The following is a 13,200-nucleotide window of genomic DNA, read 5'->3' as shown; positions in this document are numbered from 1 at the left end:
CCTTATGAGGTAAAAGGAATGGATAAACTTTGATGCATATGCTTGTACTAACTACTTTTTGAATCATACACAAAGGCACGTTTTATAACATCAACTTACTGATGTGTTTTCGTACAATCAATGTATAACCAACTCATAGTTAACAACTCATATCTCTAGGTTTGAAGAATATAAGATATTATCGTCTCATGATTCACTCGTGATAAAATTCATGAAGTGATTCAAATGAGCATGGGTGTAATCCAATACTCGAATCTTATTCCAGGATCACTCATGAACACTACATCTAAGTCTAGCCACCTAGACGAACTACAGACCCATTCATGACAGTCTTGCCTCAATACCTACTTCCAAAGTATGATTGACTGTGGACGGTTTAAATAACCTAGTTATTCGGGAAGTCAAAACATGCAAAGTGAAACACAAGAATAATACTAATCCTATATGGCCCCAACACTTTGGGTGTAAATAAAAACCCTTTTATCTAAGCACCATATTGATTACTCATTATTCATTGTATAATGTTTCGATTTATCAACTTAATACTTAAATTAAAACAATAGTCATGCCATGCTCCAAGCATGCACACTATGTTTACCTATGGTCCTTTCTTTTGTGAAATAGATCAATTAAACACAACTCCAATGATGCTCATTTCACAATCCCAATCCCTTTTTTAAATGTAAGAATACAAAACTCTTGCCATTTACTGTAATCTGTTAGATTCTAAACTTATATGCAATGATTCTCTTGTAATGACTATGCACAAAAGTCACAAAGACTTGGCAACAGTTATTACAAAGTATTCCAATGGAGATCAATTCCATGGAAACGAAGTCTCATATTCAAAGTACATTCCTTTGAACATCCTTGTTTGCATTAAGATTTCTAATCTTACACAAATTCAGAGAATAACTTCCACCTATGAAAACAATTCCATATTACCATTTTAACTATCACTTCTGAACAAGAGTTGCCCCTTTCTCTGAATATGTCAATATGGTCCTTTCCAAAGTTTACACTATACATCTAATTGTCCATGAGCAACCAATATCTGGTGAACCTCAGATTGTCCTCAGCAATTTCTTAATCATTTTAGTCATATCCAGTTTTATTCCTTTTTCCCTCTTAATGCCCTAAGCATTTGAAAAATTTAGAATGGATATAATCGATCCTATATCCGAAGCATGTAGGACACGATTCATGCTAAAAAAAAATTATTTTCCATGTTCTCAAAATTCGAACTATGAAGAGGGATGCCGTAATCATAATCGAATTTTGGGAACGCAACATATATAGAATTTCCTTATGTTGAACCATTCCAACATAACATTCATATATATCCTTGACTAAAGTTGATTAAAATCTCAATCTAAGCTTGTAGAACTGGAATGAAGTATAAAATCCTTTCCCTTAATTATTGCAAAACAACTTTTCAAGGCGAATTGAAACTTTTGTATTCTATAATTAACATCGCTAACTTGCAACACTAAACATAATAATCATGCTACCACTAGCATAATGATTATTATCTTACCAGCATAACACTTATGCTCCCACTAGCTTTGACATGTTCCCAGAAATCAACTGGACTTTTAGAAATCAATACTTTATTGACTTTCTTACCAAAATTCATATTTCTTATACGAGATTGCTTTGATAAGACTTTATCAAAATCATACACCTTTCATTAGATAGCTCACGTGTTTTTAGACATTTTTCCGTTTTCACTAGTTAGTGTGCCGGTTAACCACACACACTCCATTAACGAATTTGAGAATGCGAATATCACAATTGCTATCTACTTAAAATCTACCTTGTGAAAGCGTTTCCTCACCATCATTTCCATGAATCGAAGAGAAACCTTATTAAAATTAGATTTTCTATGGAATGAGTGTTCCTATCCATGTGAATTTGTCATAACCATAATCATAAGACAAGGTTAGTGACAAAACCAAACTCATATGGACTGAAGTTGTTTTAATCTTAATTTCTTGCCATCAGGCAGCACAGAGCCTACCATTGCTTCCAGGTTGTTTTGCAAACAATTGAGAACTCATAGAACTCACAAGCATAGTCAACTTTTAACTAGAATAGACATAGAAATAAGAATATGCCAACACAATAGGTTACAAACCTCAAGTCGTGGGCTAGTGATTAACAATACTGTTGTTTAGTTCTGGAAACTATCCCAAGATCTTTTTAAGACTCCCACTGACCTCTTGACATATAAGATTCTCTTGTCAATAACAAATCCTTGACAAAATAAATTATTCAAGAGTTAGTGCGGATTCTTATCAAGATAAACACTTCTTCCAATTGGTCTTAGTTGGTTTTTGTCTTATCCAAAACATCACAACTTACCAATCACAAATGTATAAAAGTACGAACATGTTACTCTACATTTGATAAGTGTTATAAACCTTTCTTAAAATTATGTCACTCAAGTTACAATCTTAGAGTATAACTCTAAGACTTGTTTTGGAACGAAGTATGATTTATCTTTTTGATTTAACCATTTCCACACTTCACGATTCCTCTCCTTAGCCAAACAAATGCACTAAGGTTTTCTTAGAGGATCAATTGTGATATGGTTCCATAATCACTAAGATAATCATAAAACAAGATACTTAAATACTCTCCCATTTCTTCAGATTGGAGAAACTTTTACCTTTCTGCCTTATTTGATTCTTCTTATCCGTCCAGCCATACATTGAAACTCTTCCAATGTTTCAGAATTAAACTTAAACTTGTAAGTATAACCATATTTACTAAACTTTAGTAAATCATAATTAATAACCTTATTAGCCTTTGTGGTGGACCTGACCAGCGCACAACCTAATGTACCCGATCCTTTAGTCCTTCACTTGACTCACATGTACATATGAACAAGGAATTAGTCTTAGTTTATAAAAGATGAAAATTCTCATTCATCATACAATACAAGTTGCATTATTCCAAGCTTCTATCCAACTAAAACTTGGGTGATGAGAATCTTTCCTTATTTGGTAAATTATGACACTACCAAAAATGAAAGAATCAAATCCATTTTCCAATATTGCTATCAACAAATTCATATAAACAACGTTTTTTCACAAATGCCATTGTAATGATACTTAAAATAAATAAAATCAAAACTTTTCTTTTATTTTAAAACTTGCGGAAAAAAACTTATCCTTACAATGCAAATACATATGAAAAACATGTTGTTATCTATTCCTAAGCAATTTATCATAACTCTTTAAGTAGCAGCTCAAAATTCTGATCACCGAACCATGCGATTAAAATCCACCTCTTCACGATCAGAATCAACATACTCTTCTTTTAAGATTCCTTTGATTCTCCAAAACATCAAAATGCAATTACATTACATCACGTATTAGGAATCTCCAAATAGGAAATTAATAGAGTCAGATAATGGACTTTACCTGAAGTAAAGTCAAAATTTTTGACTTTTACCATCCTTATGAACTTGCAGGTATATTTGGCAACTTCACAACCAATGCCCCTTCTTTTGGTAGAACAAACATATGGACTCATTGGAAATGGTACACTTAATTGTCCATACTTAGCCTTTCTCTTTACCATTGAGTCAAATGACTTGACCATGACCAATCCCTTTCCATTGGGAAGAGAAAGTTTTTATGGACTTCCAATGTCACCATTGTCAATGTCCAAATAGGTTTGGGAAGTAGTTCTTCCAATCAAATTTTCTTTACCAGTGCCCCAAATCATTGCTGATTTTATCAGCAACAAGCAAATAGGTAAGATAATTAAGGGTCAAGTCATGGTCTGTCACATAGTAGTCCTTAAAGAACTCACTATATGACTTGGGAAGTAAGTGAAGAATCAACTTCCTTAAGACTTTGACACCCAACTCTCCTGGCTTGCCAATATGTGACTTAATCTCCAAGATGTAAGCACATATAGACTTTTCTTGCTAAATAGGGATTGAGTGACCTTGAACTTGTGGGTCAGGGAGAATTATTGGAGGAGGTAGAGGAAGTGAAGTATGATGTCTAGTCCTATTAATTCACAACAAAGGGATTGATCTTTCACCTTGATTGCCATTTGGGATCATCTTATTTAGGAAAGCTCTATCCAAAAGGATTAGGAAGACCATAGTTGTCTGAACTTAGACATCTATGAAGGAGAAATTCAAGTTTCAGTTGATTTAAGTCCTTAACATAACACCCAATATGAAATATTAAGGCTAGGACCCAACATACTATTTTATAACTTGGAAGAGGGATGTCATAGTCCAAGCTACAAAATATTTGAAGCTAGGTAAATGACGATCTACCAATTTCCACCATGAAAAACAAAATAAATTATTATGTTTTAATTGGATTGGAACTCCTAGATCTTTTGAGATTCTTTGAACATTCAATGGCATGTTTAAATCTTGATTATGCCCTCTCAAGTTTGTGACTGGGATGCCGAGGATCACAAACAAGGTGTGAATAACCATGTAAATTGACTTGGTACCCTTAATTTTATCACCCAAACAATGTGCCGGTTAACCACACGCGCTCCACCAATCTATGATAAAACTTAAGTCACCCTTTGCCACACATTGTCAGTCCCATGTTAGTGTAATGGTTAACCACACACTCTCCACTAACGACTTAACAACGGTGCAAAGTGTAATTTCATGGGTTAGCACCAAATTCAAATTTTCCTAAGTAACTAAGATTGGGAATTTATAAGTGTTTAGTTACTTAGGGTTTATCATTATACTTTTAATGAAATGAGAATTAAAGTCATATCCTACCCATTCGGTTAACAACCCTCCACCAGTCAAGGAAGCAATGGGTGAGAGTGGACACCCATTAAAATGCCATTTTATAGGCAGTAACCTTATACCCCCCTTAGAGACTGGCTTCGTGAATGAGGCTTACTAAGGGTAAGATTGACTTTATCTTATTTATATATATAACCATTAACTTTTAATAATTTAATAGTATAAAGTTGAATTTTTAAATTTTAAAATTATAAGGTTTAATTTGGAATTAAAGTATACATGGGGAGGTAACTTTGCAAATTCCAAACCTTGAGGAAAAGTTTTGAAACTTTTCAAAACTCTTAGATTTTCATAACTTATGGGTTTAATTAAGGTTTTAAAAATCTTTAATGAAGAGACTCTTGAACATCCATAACTTGAGGACAAGTTATGGAGTTCATAAAACTATTTATGACAAAAAGACACTTCATTTTATAACCTATGGCAATTTTATGAGTTTTAAGAGTCATAAATGTGACCTTTCATATAATCTTGAGGACAAGTTACAAAAACACATTTTATGAACTACTTTTAGATCAATTTAGATTGAAAACAACTAACACATAAATTTTTTTCATTAATCTAAATTAACTCATAAAACAAGGTAACACAAAACTTTTGGTGTTCCATAACTTGAGGACAAGTTATGGAGTCCATCCAATGTCATTGAGATCAAAAATTACACTAACAAACAATTTGCGCATAATTCCTATGATCTACCAAAACTCATAAGCATGAACAAACCATATCAACAATTTTCAAGAATCATATAAACATATATAATACTTGAAACTTTGATAATAACTTTGAAATTGGTTTACCAACATCATTACCACATTTAAAAACAGGTTTTAAAAGTCCAAAACAGTCTAAGGTAATGATTCTAGACCAATTCCAACCTTAAAAAGATATGTTGTCTGGGGGTTCAACTCGTCGAGTACATGAACCAACTCAACGAGTTGGATGATTTTACACATGGACTCATTGAGTCCGTCAGTGGACTCGGCGAGTCCCCAGCCCAGAACAGGAAAACTTCGATTTTCAGCAAATATAATCAATTATAATTGAAAACAAGCCTAGTCTCTGATACCACTGTTGGGTTTTGAGCATTCTAACACTCCTATGGTGTACATGTAACCCTATAAACCTTGAATATATGTTTTCTCTATTATACATTCAAATATTCAATATTCCAAGGTTTCATCCTAACTAGCATAGTATGAAGAACTATACTACAAAAGCCTAGTTAAATGACATACCTTTTGATGGAACTTGAAGTCTTGATGTATCGAGCCTTAAGAGCTTAGTCCCAATAGTGTGGAAGCCTCAAGTGGAATCACAACACATCATGGACAATGGAGGAACTTGAGAGAGAATCTCCATGCACCCAAAACCGCCATGAACTCCAAGAATACACAAGTGTCGATTTTGGGCAATGAAGTATGTATTTATATGTGGGATTTCTAGGGTCATGGATATAACCCAAATCCATAGGTCTTTTGATCTATGGTTCATGTGGCCCAACTCTTTATGTATCCATACATAAACTTGGTCCAACATGGATCATAAGCCCAACACACATGAATATAACTAATTAACATAATTAGTCCCCATAGATTTAATTAGTCTCTTTTTGATCACTAAATCAATTCCAAATTAATTCTTGATCAATACTAATTAAAACCATATGATTTCATATTAATATATTAGTACTTATAATATATTAATAAATCATATATAACCTTCTCTCAAGAGTCCATCCTAACAAATTGTCCTGATGATATGCAACCTAAATGAACCATGCTACTTTCGGATCAAGTACATATCAATAATAGTTATGGGCTTAGACATCTAATCCAACAGGTTCATCCAAATTTACCAGTGTACTATCAATGATAAACATATCACCTTCTGTAGTAATCTGGAAACCATATAATTAAGGTTGCATTCTAAATATAGTGGAACGCCTAAGAGGTAATGACTCGTCAACTAGTTCAACTAGAATTTCTTCCTCTAGTTGAACCCTAGCATTTTAAGAGGTTCTTTCATTGTTTGGCTCTTGAATTTCTTCAAGATCAATTGTAATCTCACTTTCCTCTTTGCATATAAGCTCTTTCTCGTAAAAGACTCCCCTTCATGCTACAAATATCACATTCTCACTACGTCCATAGAAAAAAAAAATATCCAAAGGACTCTTGTGGATAGCCGATGAAAATACATCTCTCACTTAAAGGTTTAAGTTTGTTGTGAGTCTCTCGTCTAACGAAAGTTTCACAACCGTAAACCTTAATATGTGCTAACGAAGGAACCTTCCCTGTCTACATATCATGAGGTGCTTTGGCAACCTTCTTAGTTGCGACAAGATTAAGAATATGGGCGACAGTCTTTAAGGAGTACCCTTAGAATGTGATTGGAAGAGAAGCTCAACTCATCAGGGAATGAACCATGTCTAACAAGGTTCGATTGTGCCTCTCAACCAATCATTAAGTTGTTGTGTCCTAGGAGGTGTCAATTGTGAAACTATTCCACATTCCTTGAGATAGTTGTGGAACTCAATACTAAGATACTCACCGCCTCCATCAGATCTAAGCATACTCGACTTGTTGTTTAAATTCTTTGAACTTTTCATAGGTTTTGAATTATGCTTGATTAAGTAGATATAACCATATTTGCTATAATCATCAGTAAAATCCACATAGAATCGATTAGTATCCCTTGTGGATGATTTAAAGGTTCCACACACATCTGTGTGTATGAAATCAAAAAAAACCCTCACCTATTTCACAAGATCCAGTGAAAGGTGAATTTGTCATCTTATCCAATAAGCAAGATCCACATGTATCATCCAACCTTAAGTCAAATGATTCCAACATTCCATCCTTTTAGAGTTGGGCAATGAGTTTCTTATTAACTTGTCCAAGACAAAAATGCCACAAGGATACTTTATCTAAATCATTTAGATGAATCTATTTGAAAAACACTATTACCTAAATTGTCTACAATCATCACAGTTTCATACACATCATCACAAGGTAAAGCTTCAAAATAAAAATAAAAAAACCATTTTTATAAGCAAAGATAGAACCATTATAATCATTAAAAGAATATCTAAAACCTTGTTTAAACAATGTATGAAAAGAAATAATGTTTCGTGTCATTTATGAAGAGTAGCAACAATTTATTAAATCTAATCCTAACCCACTACTAAGTACTAAGCCGTAAACTCCAATCTTGGTGACGGTTGAAGATATGCTATTCCCCATGATCAAGTTCATCCTTCCATGCTTCACATTCTCACCTCTTTTTAGTCTCTATAAATTAGAACAAATGTGAAAACTATATCCTGTATCAAGGACCCAAGAACAAGAATATGATGAGTTGTTAGATAAGATAATGTATATACCTACCGAAGTTGGCTTCACCTTGCCATATTTGATATCTTGCAAGTACTTTGGGTAGCTTCGTTTCCAATTCCCTTTTTCATTTTAGTAAAAGCAAGTGGCCTCTTTGGGGTCAAACACAAGAGGAGTATCAGAATTGGATTTTCCTTTGGGTCCATTACTAGACGAACCAGCTTAGGACTTTCCCTTCCAATTTTTCTTTGGAGGACCTTTCCTCTTTTTGCCCTTCCCTTGCTCAATGGCCAGAACTAGAGTAGTAGCAGAAGTGGAGGCAATACTCTTTCCCTTCGTTCCCACTTCAGCTATTCGTAGGAGGATCTAAAGTTGAGCCAAATTATTCTCCTTGTTGTTCAAATGATAGATCAAAATGAACTGATCATAACAACTAGGCAATGAGTGCAAGACTATATCAATAGCCAATTCCTCATTCAAGTTCACATTGAGTTTCACCAAGCGATCCACATATCGATGCATTCTCTGCACATGGTTGTTAACATACTCTCTATATTTCATCTTGCTAGTGATGATGGACTTTACCACTTTATACTTCTCTTGACGAGCTCGTTGATGGTACTTTTCCATCAAGTCCTTGTTCATCTTGTACGTCCAGTAATCCTCGTAGATCCTTTGTAGCTCAGGAGTTATAGTCGCCACCATGATGCAAGAAACTTTTGTTGCATCATTGCAATGCTTTTGATACTCATCTAGCTCTTCTGGAGTAGCTTGCTCTTCATTAATTTCAATGAGTTCCTTTTCAAGGACATATTCCTTGTGCTCGAAACGAAGAGCCATTTTTATGTTGCGCATCGAATCGTTGTAGTTGGTGCCATGTAATGTCACCCTGGAGCAGATGTTCAACAGGAAAAGTTATGGGAGGAGGAGGATGAGGAACCAGAAGCATCATTTGGAGTAGACATCTGTCAAAGAAAGTCATTTTTTTAGTTCGATAAGAAATAATCCTCAATATATCACCCAAAATGAAATATTAAGGCTAGGATCCAACTAGATAGTTCACAACTTAGAAAAGGGATGCCGTAATCTAATTGTAAATTATGTAAAGGTAAGTAAATGACGATTTACCAATTCCACCACAAGAAACGAGATTTTGAAAGAATTAAGTTTTGACGAAATTCCTAGATCTTTTGAGATTCATTGAAACTATTCAATGGCATGTTTAATCTCAATTATGCTCTTCCAGTTGTGACTAGGATATCGAGGATCACAAACAAGATGTGAATAACCATGAAAATTAGCTTGTTACTCTCGATGTCATTTATCATCTCATTTTAATGTGCCGGTTAGCCACACGTGCTCCATTAATCAATGATAATTTTCGAGACACCCATGACAACTCTTTATTTGTCCTCATTAGCCTTCCCGTTGACCACACACGCTTTACTAATGACTTATAAATTGTAATGTTCAATTTCATGGGTTAGCATACAAATTCACATTTTTCCTAAAGTAACTAAGATTGGGGTTTTAATGAAAATGGTTTAGTTACTTTTTTAATATCATTATACTTTTAATGAGAATTGATTTGTCCTATCAAACCCACCCGTTCGGCTAATGACCCTCCACTAATCGAGGAAGCAGTGGGTGAGAGTGGACACCCATTCAACCACCATTTTATAGGCAGTTTCCTTATACCCCCCTCTTATAGACCGACTTTATGAATGAGGTGTAATAGAGGTTCGACTGACTTAGTCTTATACATATAGTAATTATTAAACATTCAGTATTACATATAGTATAAGGTGTCTTTTAATACTTTTTAAAATACTAGGTTTATTATTAAATTTTGATATTAATGTCTAGTTAATTAAATTTAAAATCAACCAAAAATGAATTAATTATGATCTTTTAATTACACAATTAATTAAATCAGTTTACGATTATCTAATTAAATTAATCAATTAATTTAATCTTGATCCTATCCCTCTAAATTTTCAAAATTATAGGGATTGGGATTAATCCAATTTTAATTATCTTTTTAGGCCAGCAAAAAATGATAACTACCAAAATTTGAAAAAATCTAATACCTATCAAAATTTCGAAATTCCTTGGGGATCAGGGTTAAGGTTTTAAAACTCTAACCCTAATTTCGAAACATAGGAGGGCAAGATTAGGGTTTCAAAACCCTAACCCTAAAATCAAAATTTTGGGCCTTTGAGGGTTTAATTGATGTAAACCCTAATCTAATCAATTCACATATTATTTCAAGTTCAATAGAAAACAAGCCAAGTATCTGATACTAGTGATGGGTTTTATGCAAAACAAAAACAACTTAAACTCTTAAGTATGCATGCAACCCTAATAAAGATCTATGTTTTCTCTATTAAACCTATAACTATGAACATCAAAAAGAAACCCTAAGAAAACTAGGCAATTTTTGAAAATTCTAAATTAGGGTTAAGGATTACAAACATTGATTATTTTTGTAGCAAATAACAATGAACACCTTCTTGTTGATCTCTTGAAAGCAAGCACCACATTCATTGTGCCTCTAATGGGATCACATCCAAACTAGCAAGAGGATGATTATGGAGAGGGGAAAGGGGAGGCTTAGAATTTTGGTTATCTCTATAAGAGTATGAGTGTCCTAAATTCCTAGGAAGCACTGGATAACCCTAATCTGAATATAATAATAATATTTCAAATTGGTAATTAACCATATCCATATTTATCCACATGGGATAATCTAGAAACCCTAGATTATCCCCTTGAAACTGTCCATACTCTATGTGGAAGGTTCTGGAACCTCTTGCTTAACTATTGAATAATTGTACTTTAGTCATTGCACTTTCAGTTAATTCTATTAACCCTAAATTAATTCCAATTACTTTATGATTAATTATTAATTAAATAATATGATTTATAATTAATATATTATTTCCATAATATATTAATAAACCATCTAGTTCAATTTATTAATCAGATAATAAATCAGTCTCTCTCTTCAAAAAGTCATCATGTCCAGTTGCTAGGATAGAAGGCAACCCAAAAGGACTATGCTACTATCAATTCAAGTTTATACTAGTTATAGTTATGGAGTTAGAAACTTAATCCAACAATCACTAGAATTGAAGGTAAAAGAAACAACAATTATGACACCAAAGGGAAGCAATTAACAACCAATTCTAAACCACAAATACCAACATATACGATAGCGTTTTTAGAAGAAGTTTGACAACAAGAACAACTCAAGAACACACCTAATGTGGCTGAATATCATCCATAGGAGAAGTCACACAAATTGAAGTGAAAGTAGAAGATTAATCGAGTCAATAGGAAACAATTCAACTTCATAATTCCAACCAATTCAATAACAATTGAATCATAAACATAAGAGAAGGAAGTATCAATAATGTACCCGCTATATGGCCAGTTTTCACAGCCCAATTGAACCCACAAAACCCATCGACCTCACCCTCTTTTCCTGACTCCCTCTTTCTTGTGATCTACTGCCTTGCTCGATTGTTTCCCTATGTTCGGTTTCCTTTCTTTCATCTTACCGATCGACGCAACATCAAATGATTAAGAGCGATTGGAATTGTTCTTGTTGTGCACGTATAAGCCATTGATAAAAACATATGATGGCTCCTTAACCCAATCGACACATTCATGGAGATTATGTGCGAATTTTGCATCACAGTCCATGACCTTTCAACTTAGCTCCCATTCTAATTAACATCCTGATTCTTTATTTATCTCATTGTATTATATTAGAACCGAAATAACTTTACAACAATTAATGTTCGAGAATAGAAAACTATCATCGTTAACGGATTGATTTTTAAGTCGTTACACAAATTCTAAAGACACATTCCAGACACACCGTTCTAGACACTCTATTCCGAACAAATATTCCGGAAACACTATAATTTCTTACAACTTTACACTATTAGTATGGAGGTACCATACATCATAAACGTAGTACATTAGCAAAGTAAAAACTTGAGAATGAGTTCGTTTGAGTTTGTTGTTTGACATTTTGAAGAAGAAGATTGTTATGTTTGTTCGGGTATTAACCTGTTTCTGGAAGGCCCATATTTTTCACTCCTGGATAAAAATTTTGATGCCATTTTCGAAGTTATGATGGCCACCAAAGAAGCCAACGAAAGGGACTCTAAAATTAGTCAGACACTCAATCAGCGTGCATACGATCTAGTGAAACAAGTAAATAAAAAGAAAAATAGGTTTATGAAACTATGAAAAAAGTCAAAGAAACTAAGAAGTGGATTCAAGATGCAAATGCAGAGATAGATAAGCTTCGGGCAAAACGAGACCATTTAACAAATGTTGTTAGAATTAGAGGAGATTTTATCGAACGCGAATAAATATGTATCCATTACAATTTCCTAATTTGTGAAAACCAATATATGTAATAGATTTTGTAACGATCATTTAACTAATGTTAACGAAAAGCATTGTCATTTTAGAAGACCCTACCATTTCTTTTACATAATTAAGTTTAAATGACATTACAATATTTAAAATTAGAGTATACATTGAGGATAACTGAGACCTTTTATCTGGTGCAAACTGACAATGTCTACATGATTTCAAACAATTCCATGTAGTTATCAATTAGGCCGAACCCATTATTAGTCATTTGCACACGTTCTTCTTTTGTTGCACTTGTCCTACGTGCTTCTTTGATGATGTCCATTATGTTCACTAATTATTGTATATCTTCAGACATCGTAATGAGGAGCATTTGCATATTATACAATGCTATTTTTCTATGCTCCTCGATCGTAGAAGGTGGCAATGAGATTTTCGGTATTACCATTCGTTGTTTCACGCGTTGATAGTCACGAATTATTTCTAGCGTAGTCGTATCAACAAGACGTCGTTGTTCGTCTTTAGGACGTAATATTTCATATTCTATTGACAACTCATCCTCATCAATCGAGTTACTGGACGTTAGAGACAGAAATTAGAAAATATTAAAAAAAAAAAAAGAATGTTCCAACACTAAAACCAACTTATAGAACAAAAATTATAAATTCG

This window comes from Lactuca sativa, chromosome 4 (genome assembly GCF_002870075.4).
Source record: "Lactuca sativa cultivar Salinas chromosome 4, Lsat_Salinas_v11, whole genome shotgun sequence".
In the NCBI taxonomy this organism is placed as follows: Eukaryota; Viridiplantae; Streptophyta; class Magnoliopsida; order Asterales; family Asteraceae; genus Lactuca; species Lactuca sativa.
The sequence above is the reverse complement of the archived record's forward strand: the minus strand, read 5'-3'. Positions refer to the sequence as shown.